This window comes from Mesoplodon bidens, assembly GCF_964165515.1.
Source record: "Mesoplodon bidens genome assembly, chromosome: 3".
Classification (NCBI taxonomy): Eukaryota; Metazoa; Chordata; class Mammalia; order Artiodactyla; family Ziphiidae; genus Mesoplodon; species Mesoplodon bidens.
In genome coordinates this window covers 108,649,297-108,674,743 of record NC_138178.1, presented here as the reverse complement: position 1 = coordinate 108,674,743, position 25,447 = coordinate 108,649,297, and the positions used below count along the sequence as shown (strand labels likewise).

Sequence of the window (25,447 nt, the reverse complement as noted above, 5' to 3'; positions counted from 1 at the left end):
TTTTCTCATAAAACTAGTGGTTTTTCAATGTTAGTGACTCCTTAGAAAAGGAAGGCTGTGCTTGCCTAATTTTGTTTTATAATAGTTAAATATGAGATTTGTGTAGTTTGAATACTTCAAACTTAAATGGAAATAATCTTTATAGTAATTTAGCTTTATTATTATTTGCTTTATTTATTATTACTAAGATCAGAAGGACTGAGAGAAGTGAGGTGGCAGTTGGAACCGCAGAAGTGTCTCAGTCTCTGTTTTCTGGGCTTTCTGTGAGTGCTCACTAAAAGAACAGGGCTTAGCAGGATTTCCTCTTCATTCAGGATGACTCTTAGTGGAAGAATAATACTTGGGATCATAGACCTCTGGTGGGATCTAAATCTTATTAATTTCAGAGACAGGGAAAGTTGTGTCTCAAAGGACCCTGCAACCTAAACTTAACCCTCTGAGTTATGGGATGTCAGCTAATTGCTACTGGTGTGTCTGTCCTTGACTTTACACCTGTCCTGCTTTTTCACTGAAGGATGGTTGCACATTAACCCATTATCAGTTCTTTTAATGTAATCTTAGCTGTACTAATTGTACCAAAAATTCCTCAGAGGTTCTGACTTGTGGATGGTGCTCAGTTATAGTTTCCAGTTCTGGTACAGAGCTAGGAACTACTTGTGTATTTGGTTGCATAGGCAATAAAATATAGTGAATACTTAGCAGAAATTCTAGAATTTGACCACCTACATTTGAATTCATGTTCTGCCAGTTATTTAGCCTTGTGGACTTGGGAATATTGTTAAACCTCTCTAAGGCTTTGTTTTCTATGTTTTTGAAATACAATAGAGTAAATGAATCTATTTACATATACATAGATGTATACATCTATATCAGAGCCTAGCACATCATAGCACATAGTAAATGTTATACATTTACTATTTTCATCATTCCCACTGAAATTTGAGTTAATGTGGACCTCCACTTTCAGATCCAACATGTAAGAAGAACTTGGAATAAATACAGCACACATACACTCTCACCATCTAGGCATATCATATTCAGACTACAGAACACCAGAGACAAGGAAAATCTTGAAGGCAACCAAGGAGTAACAAAATATCTTAATTAGAGGGAAACAAAGAATAAATGTAACAAATAGAAAACAGTTACAAGATGATAGATATCAATCTATCTTAATAAAAAATGTAAATGTGAATAATCTAAATGCAGCCATTAAAAGATAGAAATTCTAGGGCTGGATATGCAGTTTCTTGATAAAAAATTAAAAACCAGTTAAAAACTTAGATTAAAAGTAAATCCTGGGCGTATACCTGGAGAAAGCCATAATTCAAAAAGATACATGCACTCCAATGTTCATTTCAGCCCTATTTACAATAGCCAGGAGATGAAGTAACCTAAATGTCCATCAACAGAAGAATGGATAAAGAAGATGTGGTACACATATACAATGGGATATTACTCAGCCATAAAAAGGAATGAAATTGCGCAATTGGCAGAGACGTGGATGGACCTAGAGACTGTCATAGAGTGAAGTAAGTCAGAAAGAGAAAAACAAATATCGTATAGTATTGCTTGTATGTGGAATCTAGAAAAATGATACAGATGAACTTATTTGCAAAGCAGAAATAGAGACACAGGTGTAGAGAATGGAGACTGGGGTGCAAGGTGGGGTTAGAAGAAGTGGGATTTTTGGATTGACATATATACACTAATATGTATAAAACAGATAACTAATGAGAACCTGCTGTATAGCACAGGGAACTCTACTAGGTGGTGACCTAAATGGGAAGAAAATCCAAAAGAGAGGGGATATATGTACATGCATAGCTGATTCATTTTTCTGTGCAGCAGAAACTAACAACATTGTAAAGCAACTATACTCCAATAAAAATTAATAATAAGAAAGTAAAGGGATTGATAAAGATACACCATGCTAATACTAATCAAAACAGGAGAATATGCTTTAGTTATTACCTTATCCAGAACTCAACATATACCCTTCCTTCCTGCTATGTGAGGGGAAAGGCTGATGTATCTGGTATAATCTTTGAAGTTACTCTCATTTTCTTTTTTAAAATAACATTATCAGGATTACTCAGAGTTGGTTATCTGATCTGCTTCTGAGAAATTCCCACATTATCCTTAACTCATTTTTTCTTCAGCTTAAAATTTCTGCCTCACTGAAGTCTGATTTAACCATGTTCCATATGCAAACTAGCTAGGAGTTTTAATAATCGTGATCTCAGTGAGAGTTAACAGTGTGACATGGCTGTCAAAAGACAGCTAATGGATTATACATTTTATTCAAAGAAATATAGTATTCAGAATAAAGAAGGAAATAGTTTTACTATTTTGTACATTAATCATACATCATCTGGAATATCATTTTTGTTCTTTGCATCACTTTTAAGAGGACATTGATAATGCATAAACATGTCCTGAGATGGGTGACTGAGATTTTGAAGCCATTTCAAATAAGGAAATTTTGAGCAATTAAAAACTAAGACATTTTAGGGAAGAAGTATTAAATGGCTAAATAAAATTTGATGGACTGGCATTCTGGAAAAGCAATTATACTCAGTTGGATATAATAAGGGAGGAGACTTCATCTTGGGATAAGGAGAAACTTCCTCATAATTATAACTGCCCAACTTTAGAATGGACTGTGTTTTTATATAATCATGAGCAACCTGTCATTGGAAGCATCCAAACAAAGAATGGATGCCAATATGCCTGGGATGTTGCTATACTGGTCTATTTGTAGCATTGTAGATGTTGAGTTCAATGAGCTCAAAGGTCTCTGCTAGCTCAAATGCTCTGTGGTTCTATTGTAAAAGCCTTTGAAGCTTTGCTATTTATCAGCCAATGAAATTAGCTCTTGTTAGCCTGGAAGTATTTAAACCTTTTTTCTTTAGAGTCATTTATGTGTGTGTGTGTGTGTGTGTATACATACAACTTAAGACAAATTTCCCCTTTCTTCACAATTAAACCAAAACTTTTAAAACCCAACAGTAACCATTCAAGGTAATGTGTGAATGTGTGTGTATATGAATGAGATATCATGATATCTTGAAGACAGTCTATGAAAGTTGTCCACCACCCAGTGATAAATGTGGTTGATAACTACATTTTTTAATGTTCTTTGGAAAATATAAACACAGTTGAGGTTATATTATAAGTGGAATTTTATATTATGTCATTCCCTTTATCAATAAAAAATCTAGGTACTGTAGCAGTGAGTTTGAGCATAACTTTTGGAAACCATAAGCTTGTGTCCATTACCTGGCTCAGCCATTAGTTGAAAGAACTTGGTCAAATTACCTAACTTGTTTTTTCCTGGGATCTAAAATAAAGAAAGTAAAACTGAGATAATGGTATTGTTATTAGGATCAAATGTCATATAATGCATATAGAACTACTATGATGTCACTCAGTATATAATAGATTCAGACTAAATAATACTTAATATAACGTAAGCCCTTTCCTTATCCTATCATTTAAAATTTAATTTTAATGTCTGCATAATATTTTATTCTATGAATTAATCATGATTTATTTACATCTTTCTCAAACCTTTTTTTACTGGTGAATTGCACAAGGTAGAGAAGAGTAAAATAATGTTTCTTAAGAGTTTCTATTACAATAAAAAAACAGCCTCTTATTGAAATTTCTCATGTTTTCTTAGTATAATATTTTCTGATGACATTTAAATTTTTACTTCATGATGCAGTGCTTGTTCTAACAGAAATATAATGTGATTTTCCCAAAAGTTTTAAATTAAATTCCTTTTTTAAAGATGAACCTTGTTTATTCAGTAATATTCCATGTTAATAATCTTATCTGGTAACTTGTAAAGTGTAAGTTTAAGATCTCACTAGTGTGGGTGGCTTTAAGATAGTTCCTTTTATGTTAAAGTGATCCTACAGGGGTAGTATACAAAGAATATTTAATCAAGAGTGGTCATTAATTTTAACATTTTTTTAATCAGAGAAGGAGGCCTTATACATTTTTCTTTGTAAAACGTGTAATGCATTTTATAACTCGATGTTTATAAGTGAGCTCTATAGTTTTGGGACAAATCATTTTTATCATGATATATTTTTATTTAAAATACTTATGGATTAAATTTGCAAGTAATTTATTTAGAATACTTATATTTTCAGTTATGTTTTCTTTATAAAATTCTGCTATCAGGGTTTGATTCTTTACCAAGTTAACTGGGGATTTCCTATATAGGCATATATCTGTATTTAATGTTTATATATCTTGGAATTATATGTTACTTGGATTTACAATATAAACATACTCATCACTGAAACCTTATGCAATATTATTTTATATACTAAATCTTATATACTGAAACTATACTTGATACCAAGTATATTGGAAGATAAATATCAAATGTGCACTTTTTTTTCTATTTGTGCATGGTTGTTCATGGTTATTGTTTTTTCATGTTTTTTACTTATTTGGATAATTTTGGTAATATATACTAATTGTAGTATTCAATTTCAATGGAATTTTTATTACTATAGAGTCTTCCATAAGTTCTCTGAAATTCTGTATCTGTATATTTATTTTATTGATTTAATTACATAATTATATTCATATTTTCCATTAACCTGTTTTTCCCTTGATAATGAATTCTATTGTATTTGTTTTCTTATTATTTTAGGAAACTTCATTACTTCCATTTGTTCTATTACCTCTAAAAATGTTCTCTCCATTTTTTAGTTAAAAGGACAGATTATAGTTTTCTCTTGCTCTAGTAACTGAGGTCTCATATTTTTATATATATTTAAATAACCTCCAAGAAAAAGGAAAAAAATTCTCACTAGTATCCAAGTAGCTATATTTCCATGGTAGCAACTTTATTCAAATTTTGAAAGTCAATTTGTAACAAAAAATGTGGTATCAATCGTGTGTGATTCTATTTGTTATTTCTCTCTTTGTTCCTGTTGCACTTTGTCTTTACTTCAGGCAGTCTCCTCTATTTCTATATTGAGAAATAATTGACATAAAACTTTGTATTAGTTTCATACAGGCAACCTCATTTTATAGGGCTTCAGCTTTATTGTCCTTTGCAGATATTGCTTTTTTTTTTAACCTATTGCAGGTTTCTGGCACTTTGCACCAAGCACGTCTATTGGTGCCATTTGTCCAACAGCATTTGCTCATTTTGTGTCTCTGAGTCACATTTTGGTAATTCTCACAGTATTTCAATCTTTTTCATTAATATTATATTTGTTATGGTGATATGTGATCAGTGATCTTTGATGTTACTGTTGCAAAAAGATTGAAATTCACTGAAGGCTCAGATGATGGTTAGTATTTTTTTAGCAAGAAAGTATTTCTAAATTAAGGTACATACATTTTTCAGACATAATGCTATTGCATACATAATAGACAATAATGTATACACAACTTTTATATGCAAAAACTTGTGTGACTCACTTTATTGTGATACTTGCTTAATTGTGGTGGTCTAGAACCAACCCTCAATATCTCCAAGATATACTGTGTACAACATAATGATTCAATATCTGTATATATAGTGAAATGGTCACAAGTCTATTAACATTTGTCATAGTTACAATTTTTTTTCTTCTGTTGAGAACTTTTAAGATTTATTCTCTTAGCAACTTTCAAATATGCAATATAGTATTATTAGCTACAGTCACCATGCAGTATGTTACATCCCCAAGACTTATTTACTTTATAATTGGAAGTTGGTACCTTTTGCTCGCACCCAGCAACCCCCAGCCCCCCACCTCTGGCAACCACCAATTCGTCCTTTGTATCTATGGCTCAGTTCTTTGTGTTTTGTTCTTTTTGTATGGTACTTGTCTCTGTCTGACTTGTTTCACTTAGCATAATGGCCATCATATTGTCGCAGGAGGCAAGATTTCCTTCTTCATTATAGCTGAATAATGTTCCTCTGTGTGTGTGTGTGTGTGTGTGTGTATACCTACACACCACATTGTCTTTATCCATTCATCTGTTGATGGACACAGGTTGCTTCCATGTCTTAGCTGTTGTAAATAATGCTGCAATGAACATAGGGGTGCACATAATTTTTGAGTTAATGTTTTTGTTTTCTTCTAATAAATACCTACAAGTGGAATTGCTGGATGGTAGTTCTATTTTTAATTTTTAAGGAACCTCCATGCCATTTGTATAGGGGCTGCACCAATTTACATCCCACGAGCAGTGCAGAAGGGTTTCATTTCTCCACATTCTTTCCAATTGTGTTATTTCTTGTCTTTTTGATAATAACTATCCTAACAGGTGTGAGGTAATCTCATTGTGATTTTGATTTGCATTTCCTGATGATTAGTGACATTGAGCACCTTTTCTTGTACCTCTTGGACATATGTATGTCTTTCTTTGGATAAATGTCTATTTGGATCATCTGCACATTTTTTAATCAGATTTTTTTTACTATTGAATTGTATTAGTTCTTTATATTTGGATATTAACCCCATATTTCAATATGGTTTGAAAATATTTTCTCCCATTTGGTAGATTGCCCTTTCATTTCATAGATGGTTTCCTTTGCTGCACAGAAGCTTTTTAGTTTGCTGTATTCCCATTTGTTTGTTTTTGCTTTTGTTGCCTGTTCTTTCGATGTTGAACCTAAGACATTATCACCAACACCAATGTCAAAGAGCTTACCACTTATGTTTTCGTCTAGAATTTTTATGGTTTCAGATCTTACATTCAATCTTTAATCTATTTTGAGTTAATTTTTGTGTATGCTGTAAGATAGTTGTTCAGTTTCATTCTTTTGCACGTGGCTGTCCACTTTTCCCAACAGCATTTATTGAAGACACTGTCTTTCACCACTGTATATTTTTGGCTCCTTTTTTGTAGATTAATTGATTATGTATGTGTGGTTTTATTTTCTGTGCTCTCTATTCTGTTGCATTGATCTATGTTTCTGTTTTTAAGACAATATCATACTGATTTGATTACTACAGCTTTGTAATATGGTTTGAAATGAGGGACCATGATGCTTCTACTTTTGTTCCTCTTAACATCAGTTTGGCTATCTGGAGTATTTTGTGATTCCATAAAAATTTTAGGATTGTTTGTTCAATTTCTGTGAAAAAAAGTCATCTGGCATTTTGATAGAAATTTCAATGAATTTGTAATTGCTTTGGATAGTATGGGCTTTTTAACAATATTAAATTTTCCAATGCATGAGGACAAATATCTTTTCATACATTTATGTTTTAGTACATTTTTCATCAGTATTTTATCGTTTTCAGTGTACTGATCTTTCACCTTAGTCAAATTCATTCCTTAGTATTTTATTGTTGTTGATAGTTCCTTGTTATATATGGCAACACAACCTTTTTGCAAATAGTGACAGTTTTCCTTCTACCTTCCAATTTTAATAATTCTTTTTCTCACCTAATTGCTCTTGGTAGGACTTCTAATACTATGTTGAATGAAATTGGTGAGAATGGACATCCTTGTCTTATTCTGGTCTTAGAAGAACTACTTTTAGCATTTCATAGTTGAGTTGATGTTAGCAGTGGGCTTGTCATATATGGCCTCTATTCTGTTGAAGTATGCTTTTCTTCTGTACCCACTTTGTTGAGAATTTTTATCATGAATGGACTTGGATTTTATCAAATGCTTTTTAAGTATCTATTGAAATGATATGATTTTTATCCTTCATTTTGTTAATGTAATATATTACATCTATCTGTGGATATTGAACTTTCATTGCATTCCTGGAATAAATCTCATTAGATTATGCTATATGATCCTTTTAATGGTATTGAATTTGATTTGCTAATATTTTGTTGTGGATTTTTGCATGGGTGTTCATCTGGGACTTTTGCCAGTAATTTGCTATTCTTGTGGCATCCTTGTCTGGTTTTGGTATCAGAGTAATGCTGGTCTTGTAAAATGAATTTGGAAGGGCACCCCCCCTGCCGCCATCTTCTATTTTTTGGAAGAGTTTGAGAATGATTGGTGTTAATTCTTCTTTGAGTGTTTGGTAGAATTTACCAGTGAAACCATCTGGTCCTGGACCTTTGTTTTTTGCGAGGTTTGTAATTATTGTTTGAATCTTTTTACTGGTAATTTGCTCAGATTTTCTGCTTCTTCAAGATTCAGTCTTGGTAGGTTGTATGTTTCTAGGAATTTACTCATTTCTTCCAGGTTGTCCAATTTGGTGGCATATAATTGTTCATAGTAGTCTCTTATGATCCTTCATCTTTCTATTGTATCAGTTATGATATCTCCTTTTTCATTTATGATTTTTGTTTGAATCTTCTCTTTTCTTCTTTGTGAGTGTAGCGAAAGATTTGTAAATTTTGTTTACCTTTTCAAAGAACCAGCTCTTAGTTTCACTGATCTTTTTGATTCTCTTTTTAGTTTCTATTTCATATATTTCCACACTGATATTTATTTCCTTCCTTTTACTAACTTTGGCCTTGTTTGCTCTTCCTCTTCTAGTTTCTGAAAATGTAAAGACAATTTGTTTATTTGAGATTTTTCTTGTTTCATGAGGTAGGAATTTATTGCTATGAACTTCCCACTTAGAACTGCTTTTGCTGTATCCCCTAAGTTTTGGGATGTTGTATTTCTATTTTCATTTGTCTCAAGGTATTTTCTTCTTCTCTGTGGATTTTTTCTTTGATCCTCTGGTTATTCAGTAGCATGTTGTTTAATCTCCATACATTTGTGAATTTTCCAGTTTTCTTCTTGCAGTGATATTTAGTTTCATAGAATTGTGGTCAGAAATGAAGTTTAATATAATTTCAATGTTTTTTAAATTTATTAAGACTTGTTTTGTGGCATAATATGTAATCTTTCCTTTAGAATGTGTGCTTGAGAAGAATGTGTATTCTGTTGTTTTTTGATGGAATTTTCTCTAAATGTATATTAAATCCTTCTGGTCTACCAGGTAGTTTAAGACCAATGTTTCCTTATTCATTTTCTCCCAGGATGATCTATCCATTGATGTAAGTGGGGTATTAAAATTCCTTACTATTACTGTATTGCCATCTATCCCTTTAGGTGTTACTATTTGATTTATATATTTAAGTGCCCCTCTGTTGGGTGCAAAAATACTTACAAATGTTACATTCTCTTGTTGGTTTGACTCCTTTACTCTTATGTAATGTTCTTCTTTGTCTCTTATTACAGTCTTGTTAAAGTCCATTTCATCTGATGTAAGTATAGCTACCCCAATTTTCTTTTGGTTTTCATTTGCATGGAATTTCTTTTCCACACATTCACTTTCACTTTGCATGTGTTCTTACAATTGAAAGAAGTCTCTTATAGGTAGCATATTGATGGGCCTTGTTTTTTTTTATCCATTTAGCCACTGTATGTCTTTTGACTGGACAATATAGTCCCTTTACTTTTAAAGTAATTATTGATAGGTATGTACTCACTGCCATGTTGTTAATTGTTTTCTGGCTGTTCTGTTCCTTCCACTAGTCTTCTCTTGTGCTCTTCCTTTGTAGATGGGTGACTTTCTGTAGTGTTATGGTTAGATTCATACTCTTTATCTTTTGTGAATCTGTTATAGGTTTTGCTTTATGATTACAGTGAGGCTTACTTATAACAAATCATATTAATAACAGTGTATTTTAAGTGGATAGCAACCTAAGTTTTAATGTATTCTAAAGCTCTACGTTTTCTCTCCTCATTTTTTGTCACATATTACATCTTTATATATTCCTTAACAAATTGTTGTAGTTATATTTTTACTTCTTTTGTATTACAACTTTTATATTATCTTTATAAGTAATTAATACTTTACCTTGATTATATATTTACCCATCAGATTTATACTTTCATATGTTTTTCTTTTATTAATTAGTACCCCTTTTCAGCTTAAAGAAGTCCCTTTAACATTTCTTGTAAGGCTGGTTTAGTTGTGATAAACTCCTTTAACTTTTGCTTGTCTGGAAAACTATCTTGCCTTCAAATCTGAATAACTTTGCCAGGTAGAGTTTTCTTGGTTGGAAGTTTGTTTTGTTTTGTTTTCCTTTCAGCATTTTAAATACATTGTGCCACTTATTTCTAGCCTGGGAAGTTTGTGCTGCAAAATCGGCTGTTAGTCTTATGGGGGTTCCCTTATATATAGCAAGTTGTTTTTCTCCTGCTGTGTTTAAGATTTTATCCTCATCCTTAACTTTTGATATTTTAATATGTATTTTGCTGTGGGTCTCTGAATTGATCTTATTTAGAACTCTCTGTGGTGCCTGAATCTGGATGTCTGCTTTCTTCCCTAGGTTAGGGAAGTTGTCAGCCATTATTTCTTCCAGTAAGTTTTCTGCCCCTTTCTCTCTTCTCCTTGTGGCACCTCTATAATGTGAATGTTAGTCCACTTGATGTTGTCCCATATGTCCATTAAGCTATCTCCACTTTTTTTCATTGTTTTCTTTTTGCTGCTTTGATTGTGTAAGTTCTATTGCCTTGAGAGTTTACTGTTTCATTCTTATGGTTTATCCAGTCTTCAATTGGCATCTTCTGGTGGATTTTTTAGTTCAATTGTTGTATTCTTCATCTCTGTGTCTTCTATCTGGTACTTATATTTTATATCTCTTTGTTGAAGTTATCACTATATTTATCCATTCTTCTTTTTTTATTTTATTTTTTAAATTAGTTTCTGCTTTATAACAAAGTGAATCAGTCATACATATACATCTGTTCCAACACATTCTTCTCTTCAATTCAGTGAGCATATTTATGACCATTATTTGGAATTCTTTATCAGGTAAATCACCTATCTTCATTTTTCTGAGTTTTTGTGTTGTTCTTTCATTTGGAACATATTTCTCTGTTTCTTCATTTTCTTTGACTCTCTGTATTGGTTTCGTTCTAAGTATTAGATAAAACAGCCACCTCCCTCACTTTTGAAGGAATAGCCTCATGTAGGAAATGAATCTTATCATTCAGTCCTTCTCCAGCTCTTGATTTTCTCTCAAATCTTTGTAATTGTTCCTGAGGCCTATTTAATTTTTAGTGACTCCCAGTACTTGAGGGTGTGCCAAGACCTGTCAGGGTCCCAAAGGGGAGTATCTCAGTCAGCATCCAGATTCAGGCTGATTGGAAGACCAGACCTTCAGGCAGCAGCTTTTAAAGTACCCAAATGTATATGGTCCTGTGGGACCACAAATGTAAGTCCTCCTGGCCACCAGAGCCTGGTTATCTAGAGGTGTCCCCTCAGTGAGGAGTGCACACCAAAATCAGAGTACCAGATGAGTGTACAAGTTCCTTTCCAGGAGATACTGGTGACCTGGAGAAAGGGAGAAGGAAAGCACAAAGATGGCATCCACTGGCCTTCATCCCTAGAACACACCTTAGTAGGACCTTAGGAGTGTGCCAGACCAAGTCTGTCCCTCAGGCTGAAGCTTCCAGATAAGCAAATATGCCTCTTTCACAGAAGGACTAGGGGAGTGTTTCAGTCTGCTGCCTGTGCAGTGCCCTTGGGGTGGTAACCCTCTAAGAACTGTCTTTACCATTGTTATAGTCCTATGGGACCCAGCAACACAAGTCCCCCTGGCTACCAGAGCCAGTCAGTCAGCAGGCATCCCTTGGGCAGCAGCCACAAAAACCAGGCACCACACCTGTGTAAAGGCTCACCTCCTGGAGATACAGGTGTTCTAGAGCACAGTAGAGGAAGAGTGCAAATAGAGTGCCCACACTCTGTGGTCTCTGGAAAGGATTACAGTCAACCTTAGATGTGTGTTTAATTAGAAGCTTTTTTCACAGAAAGGCTGGGCTCCTCAGACTGTATCCTCTTGCTGTGCCTAGTGGGGGTAGAACTCTCACTAGGGTGAGAGTGGTACCCTCAAGTGTAAGCCCCACTAAGCATCGGAGTCAGGGAGTCTTGACATGTTCCCTGGGTACTAGTCACAAAAATCAGGGCACCTGAGGAGGGTCCGTGCTCCTTTCTGGGAGATACTGATAAGCTGGAGAGAGGCAGAGGTACACAAAGATGGCACCTGCCAGCCTCCATCCCTGTAATGTACTCCAGCAGCCCCCTAGATGTGTGTTAAATTAGATGTCTGCCCCACAGGCAAACAAACACTTCAAGATAGACAAGTAAACCTTTTTCACATCAGGCCTGGATTGCCTCTGCACTTGTACTGGGGGCAAGTGAGTCACAGCACGTAAGTTCTTTAAAGCCATTTCTCAGTTTTCTATAGCCTTGTGGATGTAAGCCCACTGGTTTTCAAAGCTAGATGTCTTGGGGGCTCCTCTCTCAGGTGCAGGTCTTAAATGTTGGGGAGACTGATGTGGGGTTCAAATTCTTCACTCAGCTCCAGGTGTTCAGTTCCCTCCTGCTTTTGGGTGAAGTTTATGGAGAGATTGTGTCTCAGCCTCTCCTATCTGCTTTGATGTGGATTTTTTCTTGTTTGCTGAATGTGTGGGAGTTACTCAGTTTTTTTGTTTGTTTGTTTTCAGAGGAAACTATTCCATATGTGGCTGCAGATTTTGGTGTCCTGTGGGAGGAGGTGAGTTCAGGATCTTCCTATGTTACCATCCCAAACTAGAACTCCCCTCAGCTCCAATTTTGAATAGCAAATTACTAACTAAAAATTATATTTTTGCTTGTGATATCTGTTTAGGTGAGCTAAAGACCTGATTTGCCTCCTTGTCTATGTTTCAAGTGTTTGAGGAACAAGATATAATAGAACGGTAAATAAATTAGGTGTCAATCTAATAACTTCAATTTCAGCAAATAAAGAGCTAAATTTCAAACTTTAAACCAAATGAAATAACATATAAAGGAAAGTATTAATGAAGAGTTCTGAGCTTGATATACGAATCTTAAATATATTCTTTTGACTTCAAAATATGAATGTGTAATTTCAATCACATGAATTGACCCATATAGAGATTTCTTAGAAGTAAAACAAACAGATGGTAGAGTAGTTCAAGTTTGTAGGTAATTTGACAAAATAAATAAAAATTTATATATAATGAAAGTAAGAGAGAACCATCCCAAGCCATTGTTTTCAAAAGCATGTAAAATTCTATCCAGTTTAGACTTAGCCTTAATGAGAAGAGAATCCTGGGAATTATTCCAATCTTGACTAACTGTAAACTCAGCAAAGTGCGCAAAATGTGGTTAATAAAGTTAAAAGGCCTTAATAGTAACTCTTCATATGGTGGGATAAGGGCTAAATTGTCACCAAAAAAATAGGCAATGCCCTACATATTTGTTTTCTCCTAGTAGTGGACATGGTGTGTAGAGCTAAATGAGGGACTTATTCGTCAGCTTTTCACTAAAAAGCTCTTTTCTTGTATAACATACATATAAATGAGTTTACAAGTCCTAAGTGCATACATCAATGAGTTATCATAAACATACCACCATCATGTCAAGAAATAGAGTAGTAAGCAACACTGAAAACTTCCATTGCTTCCTCCCAATTTCTACATCTGTCCTTCCAAAAGTTGTTGTCATCATCTTGTGTTCTAACAACAGTTTTACTTTTTTATTCGACTCTCTATATTTTATGTCTTTTTCAGTTGTTATCTTTGTGATATTTAGTCATGTATGTGATACTTATGCATGTCTAAAGCTTGTTAATTTAAATTACTATATGATATTCCATTGAATATAGTAATTGTTTCTATCCATTCTATACTCAATAGAAATTTGGGCTTTTCCCAAATTGGGGCTATTATAGTAGTTTTCTTTTATACTTTTTTAAAATACAGTTTTCTTTTATATTGTATTTTGCCTTTATTCCTAGGTATTAGATAATTTTGAAGCTATTTTAACATTTAAATCTACTTTAACATTTAAAATGATATTTTTTATGTTTTCTGTCTGAAATGTATGAATACTATCAATTTTTCATGTGGAATTTATGCTCAGCAATCTTGCTGATGAACTCCTTGTAGATTCTTTGGGGATTTCTACAGAAAGAATCATATTGGTTTTCAAATAATGGCAAGCTTATTGTTTATTTCAAGTCCTTATGCATTAGAATTTTTCTTTCCTTTTTACACTATGACCTCAAATGCAATATTGAACAGAATTGGTGACAGCTAACATTCTAATAAATGTTCTAATTTTTTAAGCCAGTCTATTCTTGGATGTAATATCTCTTTTTTTTCTTTTGAATGATTCTAAGAATTTCTTTTCAGAAGTTTTTTTCCAGTTTAACTATGAAGCTCCTATAGGTGATTTTTTTTTGTACTCATCCTTCATTGGAGTTCATAGTAGTTTTTAAGCTGTGGCTAAATATTTTTTCATCTTCAAAAGACAGTCAGTCATTGTCTCTTCAAATATTGTGTTCCATTCTGTCTCTATTTCCTGTCATTATTTTCGTAGTACCCTGTGCTCTGCCAAAATTCAAAATCTTATCTTCTAATTTTTCAATCATATTAAACAGTTTATTTCTAATATCTCCAAAACATATATAGAAAAGCCAATGTAATATTCACATATCCAATATATATAATATATACATGTCCATTTCTAACATACTTACATTTTCTGTTCATCTGTTTCTATTGTTCATTTGTTCTCTTTGTTTTCAGTATGTCATGTGCTCTTTTCCTCTCATCTGCCAAAAATTACCAAAGTTTTGATTCAGCAACTAACACTGCATATAAAAATATAGAGCATTTGGTATTCTGGATCATGTTTCTTCCCCAAACAATCACTTAACTTTTTAATTGCATTAGCCTGTAAATATAGACATTCTAGATTACCTTAACCCAGTCAGAGGTGATGATTCAAAATTAGGTTTTTTTTCCTGTGAGGGCTTGTTTCTCATCCAACTTTTCTCCTGTGCTGTAGTCCTTATAGGGTCTCAAACCAAAAATGGATGTGGAGTTTCCAGATTTCTTCCTTTACCCTTACACCTAGGATGAAGCCTTTACCTAGGCTTCTTCTAATTCACCTTTCTCCTAGAATGGAGAATTTTGTAAGGTTTCTTTTGCTCTCATCACCATGTACTAGATGAGAATTCTATTTAGTTTCTCAGTCTCTCAGCTGCACTTTCAAAACCAGCAATGGATAAAAGTGGTGTCAAAGCCAGGTTTCTCTCTTTGGATTTTTATTATTTTCTAGATCTTAACCCCAGAATTCCTCACTGAATTGGTAGCTCTCATTTCTCTTTAAGTAAGTATATTAAAAATACATTTTCCTAGTCCTCTAGTTATTTTCAGTAGGAAGTTTGGTCCGAATGATTTCATCTTTTTTATTGAAGTATTTCAGTCTTCTGAAGACGTAGAGAGAAACTTTCACCAGAGAAAAGCCTAAAGTACATAATGCCAGCTCACAGCTAAAAGACCATCACTCATAAGACCATTAAGAAACAGGACTACACTCTGTTCTATCTCTAGTCTGTTTATCTTACTCACCTGGTTGCCTGGAAAAAAATAAGTCCCATGAGAGATCTTTGATGAAACCAAATATTGTAAAAATCTGAACATAGTTGGAGAGAAAGTTCAAGGAAATAACATAAATAACATAAACTTCGGGTTTTTTTTTTTTTTCTGCTAGCTGTTTTACCAAGTAGCTAAATAGATGAAAAAAGAATTACAGCAAGAGTAACACAGAAGGCCCGGAGGAAGATGGCAGAAGAGTAAGACGGGGAGATCACCTTCCTCCCCACAGATACATAAGAAATTCATCTACACGTGGAACAACTCCTACAGAACACCTACTGAACGCTGACAGAAGACCTCAGACCCCCCAAAAGGCAAGAAACTCCCCACATACCTGGGTAGGGCAAAAGAAAAAAAGAATAAACAGAGACAATAGGATAGGGACGGGACCTGCACCAGTGGGAGGGAGCCGTGAAGGAGGAAAGGTTTCCACACACTACAAGCCCCTTCACGGGCGGAGACTGCAGGTGGCGGAGGGGGAAAGCTTCGGAGTAGCGGAGGAGAGCACAGCAACAGGGGTGTGGAGGGCAAAGCGGAGAGATTCCGGCACAGAGGATCGGTGCCCTCAGGCACACAGCAGCCCGAGAGGCTTGTCTGCTCGGCCGCCGGGGCGGGCGGGGCTGGGAGCTGAGGCTCGGGTATCGGCTTTCAGTCGGAGCGCAGGGAGAGGACTGGGGCTGGCGGCAGGAAGAGAGCCGGAAGGGGTTAGTGCACCACGGCTAGCCCGGAGGGAGTACGGGGAAAGGGTCTGGAGCTGCCGAAGAGGCAAGAGACTTTTTTCCCTTTTGTTTCCTGGTGCGCGAGGAGAGGGCATTAAGAGGGCTGCTTGGGGAAGCGCCGGAGACGGGCGTGGGATGCTGGGGCTGCCGCCGCGGGGCCTGTGTGCGAGTGTGGGTCACTGTCCGCCCCGCCTTCCGGGGGGCCTGTGCACCCCGCCACTGCCGGGGTCCAGGGACCCGGGGACGGCTTTCCCGGGAAAACGCACGGAGCCTCGGTCTGGTGCACCATCACGCCGGCCTCTGCCGCCGCAGGCCCGCCCCATACTGCGCGCCCCTCCCTCCCCTCTGCCTGAGTGAGCCAGAGCCCCCGAATCAGCGGCTCCTTTAAACCCGTCCTGTCTGAGTGAAGACCTGACGCCCTCCAGCGACCTACGCGCAGAGGCGGGGCCAGGTCCAAGGCTGAGACCCGGGAGCTGTGAGAGCAGACAGGGAAATCTCTCTGTGCAGCCTCGGAAGCAGCGGATTAAAGCTCCACGGCCCATTTGATGTGCCCTGCGTCTGTGGAGTGCATGAATGGACAGCGAATCATCCCAAATTGAGGAAGTAGACTTTGAGGACAAGATTTAAGACTTTCCCCCCTTTTCCTCTTTTTACAACGAATTATCCCAAATTGAGGAGGTGGACTTGGAGAGCAAGATTTTTGATTTTTCCCCCTGCTCTCTTTTTGTGAATGTGTATGTGTAATCTTCTGTGTAAGATTCTCTCTGTATAGCTTTGCTTCCACCATATGTCCCAGGGTTCTATCTGTCTGTTTTTTTTTCAATAATTACTTTTTAATTTTAAAAACGCTACTATATTTCATACTTTATTCTATTTTACTTTACCTGCTCTTTCTTTTTTTCCTACCGTCCCTTCCTCCCTCCACCCCTCCTTTCCTTCTTTCTTTTTCTTTCCTTCCTCCCTCCCTTCTTCCATTCACTCTTCCTTTTGCTTTCATTCCTCCCTCCTTTCTTTCCATCCTTCCTCCCTCCCTCCTTTCTTTCTTCCTTTCTTCCCTTCTTCCTTTCTTTCCCTCTCTCTCTCTTTCTTCTACTAATTCTTTCTTTCTACTTTTTCTCCCTGTTATTCTGAGCTGGGTGGATGAAAGGCTCTTGGTGCTGCAGGCAGGAGTCACTGCTGTGCCTCTGAAGTGGGAGAGCCAACTTCAGGACACAGGTCCACAAGAGACCTCCCAGCTCCACATAACATCAAGCAGCGAAAATCTCCCAGAGATCTCCATCTCAACACCAGCACCCAGCTTCAGTCAACGACCAGCAAGCTACAGTGCTGGTCACCCTATGCCAAGCAACTAGCAAGGCAGGTACACAACCCCACCCATTAGCAGAGAGGCTACCTAAAAACATAATAAGGCCACAGGCACCCCAAAACACACCAGCAGACGTGGACCTGTCCACCAGAAAGACAAGATCGAGCCTCAACCACCAGAACACAGGCATTAGTCCCCCCCACCAGGAAGCCTACAGAACCTACTGAAACAACCTTAGCCACGGGGGACAGACACCAAAAACAACGGGAACTACGAACCTGCAGCCTGCAAAAAGGAGACTCCAAACACAGTAACATAAGCAAAATGAGAAGGCAGAAAAAGACACAGCAAGTGAAGGAGCAAGATAAAAACCTACCAGACCTAACAAATGAAGAGGTAATAGGCAGTCTACCTGAAAAAGAATTCAGAATAATGATAGTAAAGATGATCCAAGATTCTATTTCCAAGATCCAAAATCTTGGAAATAGAATAGACAAAATGCAAGAAACAGTTAACAAGGACCTAGAAGAACTAAAGATGAATCAAGCATCGATTAAAAACACAATAAATGGAATGAAAAATACTCTAGATGGGATCAATAGCAGAATAACTGAGGCAGAAGAACGGATAAGTGAGGTGGAAGATAAAATAGTGGAAATAACTGCTGCAGAGCAAAATAAAGAAAAAAGAATGAAAAGAACAGAGGACAGTCTCAGAGACCTCTGGGACAACATTAAACGCACCAACATTCGAATTATAGGGGTTCCAGAAGAAGAAGAGAAAAAGAAAGGTACTGAGAAAATATTTGAAGAGAGTATAGTTGAAAACTTCCCTAATATGGGAAAGGAAATAGTTAATCAAGTCCAGGAGGCACAGAGAGTCCCATACAGAATAAATCCAAGGAGAAATACGCCAAGGCACATATTAATCAAACTGTCAAAAATTAAACACAAAGAAATCATATTAAAAGCAGCAAGGGAAAAACAACAAATAACACACAAGGGAATCCCCATCAGGTTAACAGCTGATGTCTCAGCAGAAACTCTACAAGCCAGAAGGGAGTGGCAGGACATAATTAAAGTGATGAAGGAGAGAAACCTGCAACCAAGATTACTCTACCCAGCAAGGATCTCATTCAGATTTGATGGAGAAATTAAAACCTTTACAGACAAGCAAAAGCTGAGAGAGTTCAGCACCACCAAACCAGCTTTACAACAAATGCTAAAGGAACTTCTCTAGGCAAGAAACACAGCAGAAGGAATATAGCTACAATAACGAACCCAAAGCAATTAAGGAAATGGGAATAGGAACATACATATCAATAATTACCTTAAATGTAAATGGACTAAATGCTCCCACCAAAAGACACAGAGTGGCTGAATGGATACAAAAACAAGACCCATATATATGCTGTCTACAAGAGACCCACTTCAGACCTAGAGACACATACAGATTGAAAGTAAGGGGATGGAAAAAGATATTCCATGCAAATGGAAATCAAAAGAAAGCTGGAGTAGCAATTCTTATATCAGACAAAATAGACTTTAAAATAAAGACTATTAGAAGAGACAAAGAAGGACACTACATAACGATAAAGGGATCGATCCAAGAAGAAGATATAACAATTGTAAATATGCACCCAACATAGGAGCACCTCAATACATAAGGCAGATACTAACAGCCATAAAAGGGGAAATCGACAGTAACACAATCATAGTAGGAGACTTTAACACCACACTTTCACCAATGGACAGATCATCCAAAATGAAAATAAATAAGGAAACACAAGCTTTAAATGATACATTAAACAAGATGGACTTAGTTGATATTTATAGGACATTCCATTGAAAAACAACAGAATCCACATTTTTCTCAAGTGCTCATGGAACATTCTCCAGGATAGATCATATCTTGGGTCACAAATCAAGCCTTGGTAAATTTAAGAAAATTGAAATTGTATCAAGTATCTTTTCTGACCACAATGCTATGAGACTAGACACCAATTACAGGAAAAGATCTGTAAAAAATGCAAACACATGGAGGCTAAACAATACACTACTCAATAACGAAGTGATCACTGAAGAAATCAAAGAGGAAATTTAAAAATACCTAGAAACAAATGACAATTGAGACACGACGACCCAAAACCTATGGGACGCAGCAAAAGCAGTTCTAAGGGGGAAGTTTATAGCAATACAATCCCACATTAAGAAACAGGAAACATCTCGAGTAAACAACCTAACCTTGCACCTAAAGCAATTAGAGAAAGAAGAACAAAAAAACCCCAAAGTTAGCAGAAGGAAAGAAATCATAAAGATCACAGCAGAAATAAATGAAAAAGAAATGAAGGAAACGATAGCAAAGATCAATAAAACTAAAAGCTGTTTCTTTGAGAAGATAAACAAAATTGACAAACCATTAGCCAGACTCATCAAGAAAAGAAGGGAGAAGACTCAAATCAATAGAATTAGAAATGAAAAAGGAGAAGTAACAACTGACACTGCAGAAATACATAAGATCATGAGAGATTACTACAAGCAACTCTATGCCAATAAAATGGACAACCTGGAAGAAATGGACAAATTCTTAGAAATGCACAACCTGCCAAGACTGAATCAGGAAGAAATAGAAAATATGAATAGACCAATCACAAACACTGAAATTGAAACTGTGATTAAAAATCTTCCATCAAACAAAAGCCCAGGACCAGATGGCTTCACAGGCGAATTCTATCAAACATTTAGAGAAGAGCTAACACCCATCCTTCTCAAACTCTTCCAAACAATATCAGAGGAAGGAACACTCCCAAACTCATTCTACGAGGCCACCATCACCTTGATACCAAAACCAGGCAAGGATGTCACAAAGAAAGAAAACTACAGGCCAATATCACTGATGAACATAGATGCAAAAATCCTCAACAAAATACTAGCAAACAGAATCCAACAGCACATTAAAAGGATCATACACCATGATCAAATGGGGTTTATTCCAGGAATGCAAGGATTATTCAATATACGCAAGTCAATCAATGTGATACACCATATTAACAAGTTGAAGGAGAAAAACCATATGATCATCTCAATAGATGCAGAGAAAGCTTTCGACAAAATTCAACACCCATTTATGATAAAAACCCTGCAGAAAGTAGGCATAGAGGGAACTTTCCTCAACATAATAAAGGCCATATATGACAAACCCACAGCCAACATTGTCCTCATTGGTGAAAAACTGAAACCATTTCCACTAAGATTAGGAACAAGACAAGGCTGCCCACTCTCACCACTCTTATTCAACCTAGTTTTGGAAGTTCTAGCCACAGCAATCAGAGAAGAAAAGGAAATAAAAGGAATCCAAATTGGAAAAGAAGAAGTAAAGCTGTCACTGTTTGCAGATGACATGATACTATACATAGAGAATCCTAAAGATGCTACCAGAAAACTACTAGAGCTAATCAATGAATTTGGTAAAGTAGCAGGATACAAAATTAATGCACAGAAATCTCTGGCATTCCTGTACACTAATGATGAAAAATCTGAAAATGAAATCAAGAAAACACTCCCATTTACCATTGCAACAAAAAGAATAAAATATCTAGGAATAAACCTACCTAAGGAGACAAAAGACCTGTATGCAGAAAATTATAAGACACTGATGAAAGAAATTAAAGATGATACAAATAGATGGAGAGATATACCATGCTCCTGGATTGGAAGAATCAATATTGTGAAAATGACTCTACTACCCAAAGCAATCTACAGATTCAATGCAATCCCTATCAAACTACCACTGGCATTTTTCACAGAGCTAGAACAAAGAATTGCAAAATTTCCTTGGATAAACAAAAGACCCCGAATAGCCAAAGCAATCTTGAGAACGAAAAACGGAGCTGGAGGAATCAGGCTCCCTGACTTCAGACTATACTACAAAGCTACAGTAATCAAGACAGTGTGGTACTGGCATAAAAACAGAAAGATAGATCAATGGAACAGGATAGAAAGCCCAGAGATAAACCCACGCACATATGGTCAACTTATCTTCGATAAAGGAGGCAGGAATGTACAGTGGAGAAAGGACAGCCTCTTCAATAAGTGGTGCTGGGAAAAGTGGACAGGGACATGTAAAACTATGAGATTAGATCATTCCCTAACCATACACAAAAATAAGCTCAAAATGGATTAAAGACCTAACTGTAAGGCCAGACACTATCAAACTCTTAGAGGAAAACATAGGCAGAACACTCTATGACATAAATCACAGCAAGATCCTTTTGGACCCACCTCCTAGAGAAATGGAAATAAAAACAAAGATAAACAAATGGGACCTAATGAAACTTCAAAGCTTTTGCACAGCAAAGGAAACCATAAACAAGACCAAAAGACAACCCTCAGAATGGGAGAAAATATTTGCAAATGAAGCAACTGACAAAGGATTAATCTCCAAAATTTATACACAGCTCATTCAGCTCAATAGCAAAAAAACAAACAACCCAATCCAAAAATGGGCAGAAGACTTAAATAGGCATTTCTCCAAAGAAGATATACAGACTGCCAACAAACACATGAAAGAATGCTCAACATCATTAATCATTAGAGAAATGCAAATCAAAACTACAATGAGATATCATCTCACACCAGTCAGAATGGCCATCATCAAGAAATCTAGAAACAATAAATGCTGGAGAGGGTGTGGAGAAAAGGGAACACTCTTGCACTGCTGGTGGGAATGTGAATTGGTACAGCCACTATGGAGAACAGTATGGAGTTTCCTTAAAAAACTAAAAATAGAACTACCATATGACCCAGCAATCCCACTACTAGGCATATACCCTGAGAAAACCATAATTCAAAAAGAGACATGTACCAAAATGTTCATTGCAGCTCTATTCACAATAGCCCGGAGCTGGAAACAACCTAAGTGTCCATCATCGGATGAATGGATAAAGAAGATGTGGCACATATATACAATGGAATATTACTCAGCCATAAAAAGAAACGAAACTGAGCTATTTGTAATGAGGTGGATAGACCTAGAGTCTGTCATACAGAGTGAAGTAAGTCAGAAAGAGAAAGACAAATACCGTATGCTAACACATATATATGGAATTAAAAAAAAAATGTCATGAAGAACCTAGGGGTAAAACGGGAATAAAGACACAGACCTACTTGAGAATGGACTTGAGGATATGGGGAGGGGGAAGTGTAAGCTGTGATAAAGCGAAAGAGAGGCATGGACATGTATACACTACCAAACGTGAGGTAGATAGATAGTGGGAAGCAGCCGCAGAGCACAGGGAGATCAGCTCGGTGCTTTGTGACCGCCTGGAGGGGTGTGATGGGGAGGGTGGGAGGGAGGGAGATGCATGAGGGAAGGGATGTGGGAACGGATGTATATGTATGACTGATTCACTTTGTTATACAGCAGAAACTAATAAAAAAAATTTAAAAAAAAGTAACACAGAAGACTCTTGAAGACAGATTTGTTAAAAGAATAGTCAATTGCCAGAATACTGGTAATTAAATAGACATTTCTATATACTTAGAGATATTTTATAAGCAGATGAACTAGTCTGAATAGTCTAGATTTAATGACAGCAACAAATGACACCCATATCCTAATAGTTTATTTCTAAAAGTAGGTATATTCCATGAACAGGTGTATTCATGTTGCATACCCAGCACATGTAAGCTAGAATCTTTTCTCTTAGTCACTTGGAAACTTGGACTGATTGTGACTTCCTTTTGAAGCAGGGGCAAGAGGATAAGGCTGTTATTATTTCCTCAGGGAAACAGCATATATTATATCTCTGTAAATTTCATTTGTCAAATCAAAATCCCATTATTACATACAACTTAAAGTGAGTAGAAGTTTCCTCTTTCTATATGTTTGTAAAGCACATGATGAAATATTTATTGACCAGTGGTGAACTGTGATAGCCACTAAGTCTCTATACCCACTCTCTCTGCTTTGAAGTTAGATATCACAGATGGCTTCGGTCAACAGAATGTGAGTTAAAGTAATATTTGGGCAGATGCTTAAAGATCCAGTAAACAATTTTCTATCCTCTTCATACCTCTCCTACAGTGTTCCAGGTAGATACATCAACCTGGATCCAAGGGTGAGGATGAGTGACAGAGGATAGAGCCTTGGCCAACATTTAATGAACATTTAAAATGAGTGAGGATCCCCAGACAAGATGGCAGAGTAGAAGGACCTGAGCTCACCTCCTCTCAAGAAAACAACAAAATCACAAATAACTGCTGAACAACCATCGACAAAAAAGGACTGGAATCTACCAAAAAGATATTCTACTTCCAAAGACAAAGAAGAACCCACAACGAGATGGTAGGAGGGGTGCATTCATGATACAATCAAATCCCATACCCACTGGGTGGGTGACACACAAACTGGAAAATAATTATATCTCAGAAGTTCTCCCACAGGAGCAAGAGTTCTGAGCCCCATGTCAGGCTCCCCAGTCTGGGGGTCTGGCATCAGGAGGAGGAGGCCCCAGAGCATTTGGATTTGAAGGCCATTGGGGCTTGACTGGAGCTACTCCACAGGACTGGGAGAAAGAAAAGCCACTCTTGGAGGGCACACACAAGGTCTCGTGTGCACCATGACCCAGGAGAGAAAGCAGTGACTTCATAGGAGGCTGGGCCATACCTACCTGCTGGTTTTGGAGGGTTTCTTGGGGAGATGGGGGGTGGCTCACTGCAAAGATGGTGGAGGTACTGGGGAGTACTCAGTGGCTTGGGCTCTCCTGGAGGCCGCAATTTGATGCCAAGACGTGGTCCTACCTGACAGCCCAAAGGCTCCAGTGCTAGGATGCCTCAGGCATCCAACAAACAACAGGGCAGGAACACAGCCCCTCCCATCAGCAGACAGGCTGCTTAAGGTCTTCCTGAGCCCACAGCCTCCTGTAAACATATCCCTTGACATGGCCCTGCCCACCAGAATGACAATACCCAGCTCCACCCACCAGGGGGCAGACAGCAGAAGCAAGAGGAACCATAATCCTGAAGGCTATGAGACCACAAACACAGAAAATTAGGCAAAATGAGATGGTGAAGGAATATGTTACAGATGTAAGAAAACAATCTACTTGAAAAAAAATTCAGAGTAATGATAGTAAAGATGATCCAAGATCTTGGAAAAAGAATGGAGGCACAGACCAAGAGGATACAATAAATGTTTAACAAAGATCTAGAAGATCTAGAGAACAAACAAATAGAGATGAACTACAATACAATAACTGAAATGAAAAATACACTAGAAGGAACAAATAGAATAAATGAGGCAGAAGAACAAATAAGTGAACTGGAAGACAGAATGGTGGAGAAATCACTTCCTCTGAACAGAATAAAGAAAAAAGCATGAAAAGAATTGAGGACAGTCTCAGAGACCTCTTCAACAACATCAATCGCAGCAACATTTGCATTATAGGGGTCCCAGAAAGAGGAGAGAGAGAAAGTGCCTGAGAAAATATTTGAAGAGGTAATAGCTAAAAACTTCTGACATGGGAAAGGAAATGATCACCCAAGTCCAGGAAGTGCAGAGAGTTCCATACAGGATAAACACAATGAGGAACATGCTGAGACACATATTAATCAAACTGAAAAAAATTAAAGACAAGGAGGAAATATTAAAAGCAACAAGGGAAAAGCAACAAACGACATACAAGGGAATTTCCATAATGTTAGCAGCAGATTTTTCAGCAGAAACTGTACAGGCCAGCAGGGAGTGGCACAATATGTTTAAAGTGGTGAAAGGGAAAAACCTACAATCAAGAATACCTAGCAAGGCTCTCATTCAGATTCCATGAAGAAATCAAAAGCTTTACAGACAAGCAAAAGCTAAGAGAATTCAGCACCACCAAATCAGCTTTACAACAAATGCTAATGGAACTTCTCTAGGCAGAAAAGAAAAGTTCACAACTAGAAATAAGAAAATAATGAATGGGAAAGCTCACTGGTAAAGGAAAACATACAGTAAAAGTAGGAAATCATCCACACACAAATATGATATCAACACC

General features: G+C 36.8%; 1 long non-coding RNA gene across 1 annotated transcript in view; it reads right to left on the bottom strand.

Moving 5' to 3' along the window:
* The window catches only part of LOC308613731, a 390,671-nt gene that overhangs the window by 20,074 nt on the left and 345,150 nt on the right, over positions 1-25,447 (bottom strand). Inside the window, exon 4 of the long non-coding RNA XR_014015307.1 lies at positions 14,484-14,597. This is a non-coding gene — a long non-coding RNA (uncharacterized lncRNA). The remainder of the gene's footprint in view (positions 1-14,483; positions 14,598-25,447) is intronic.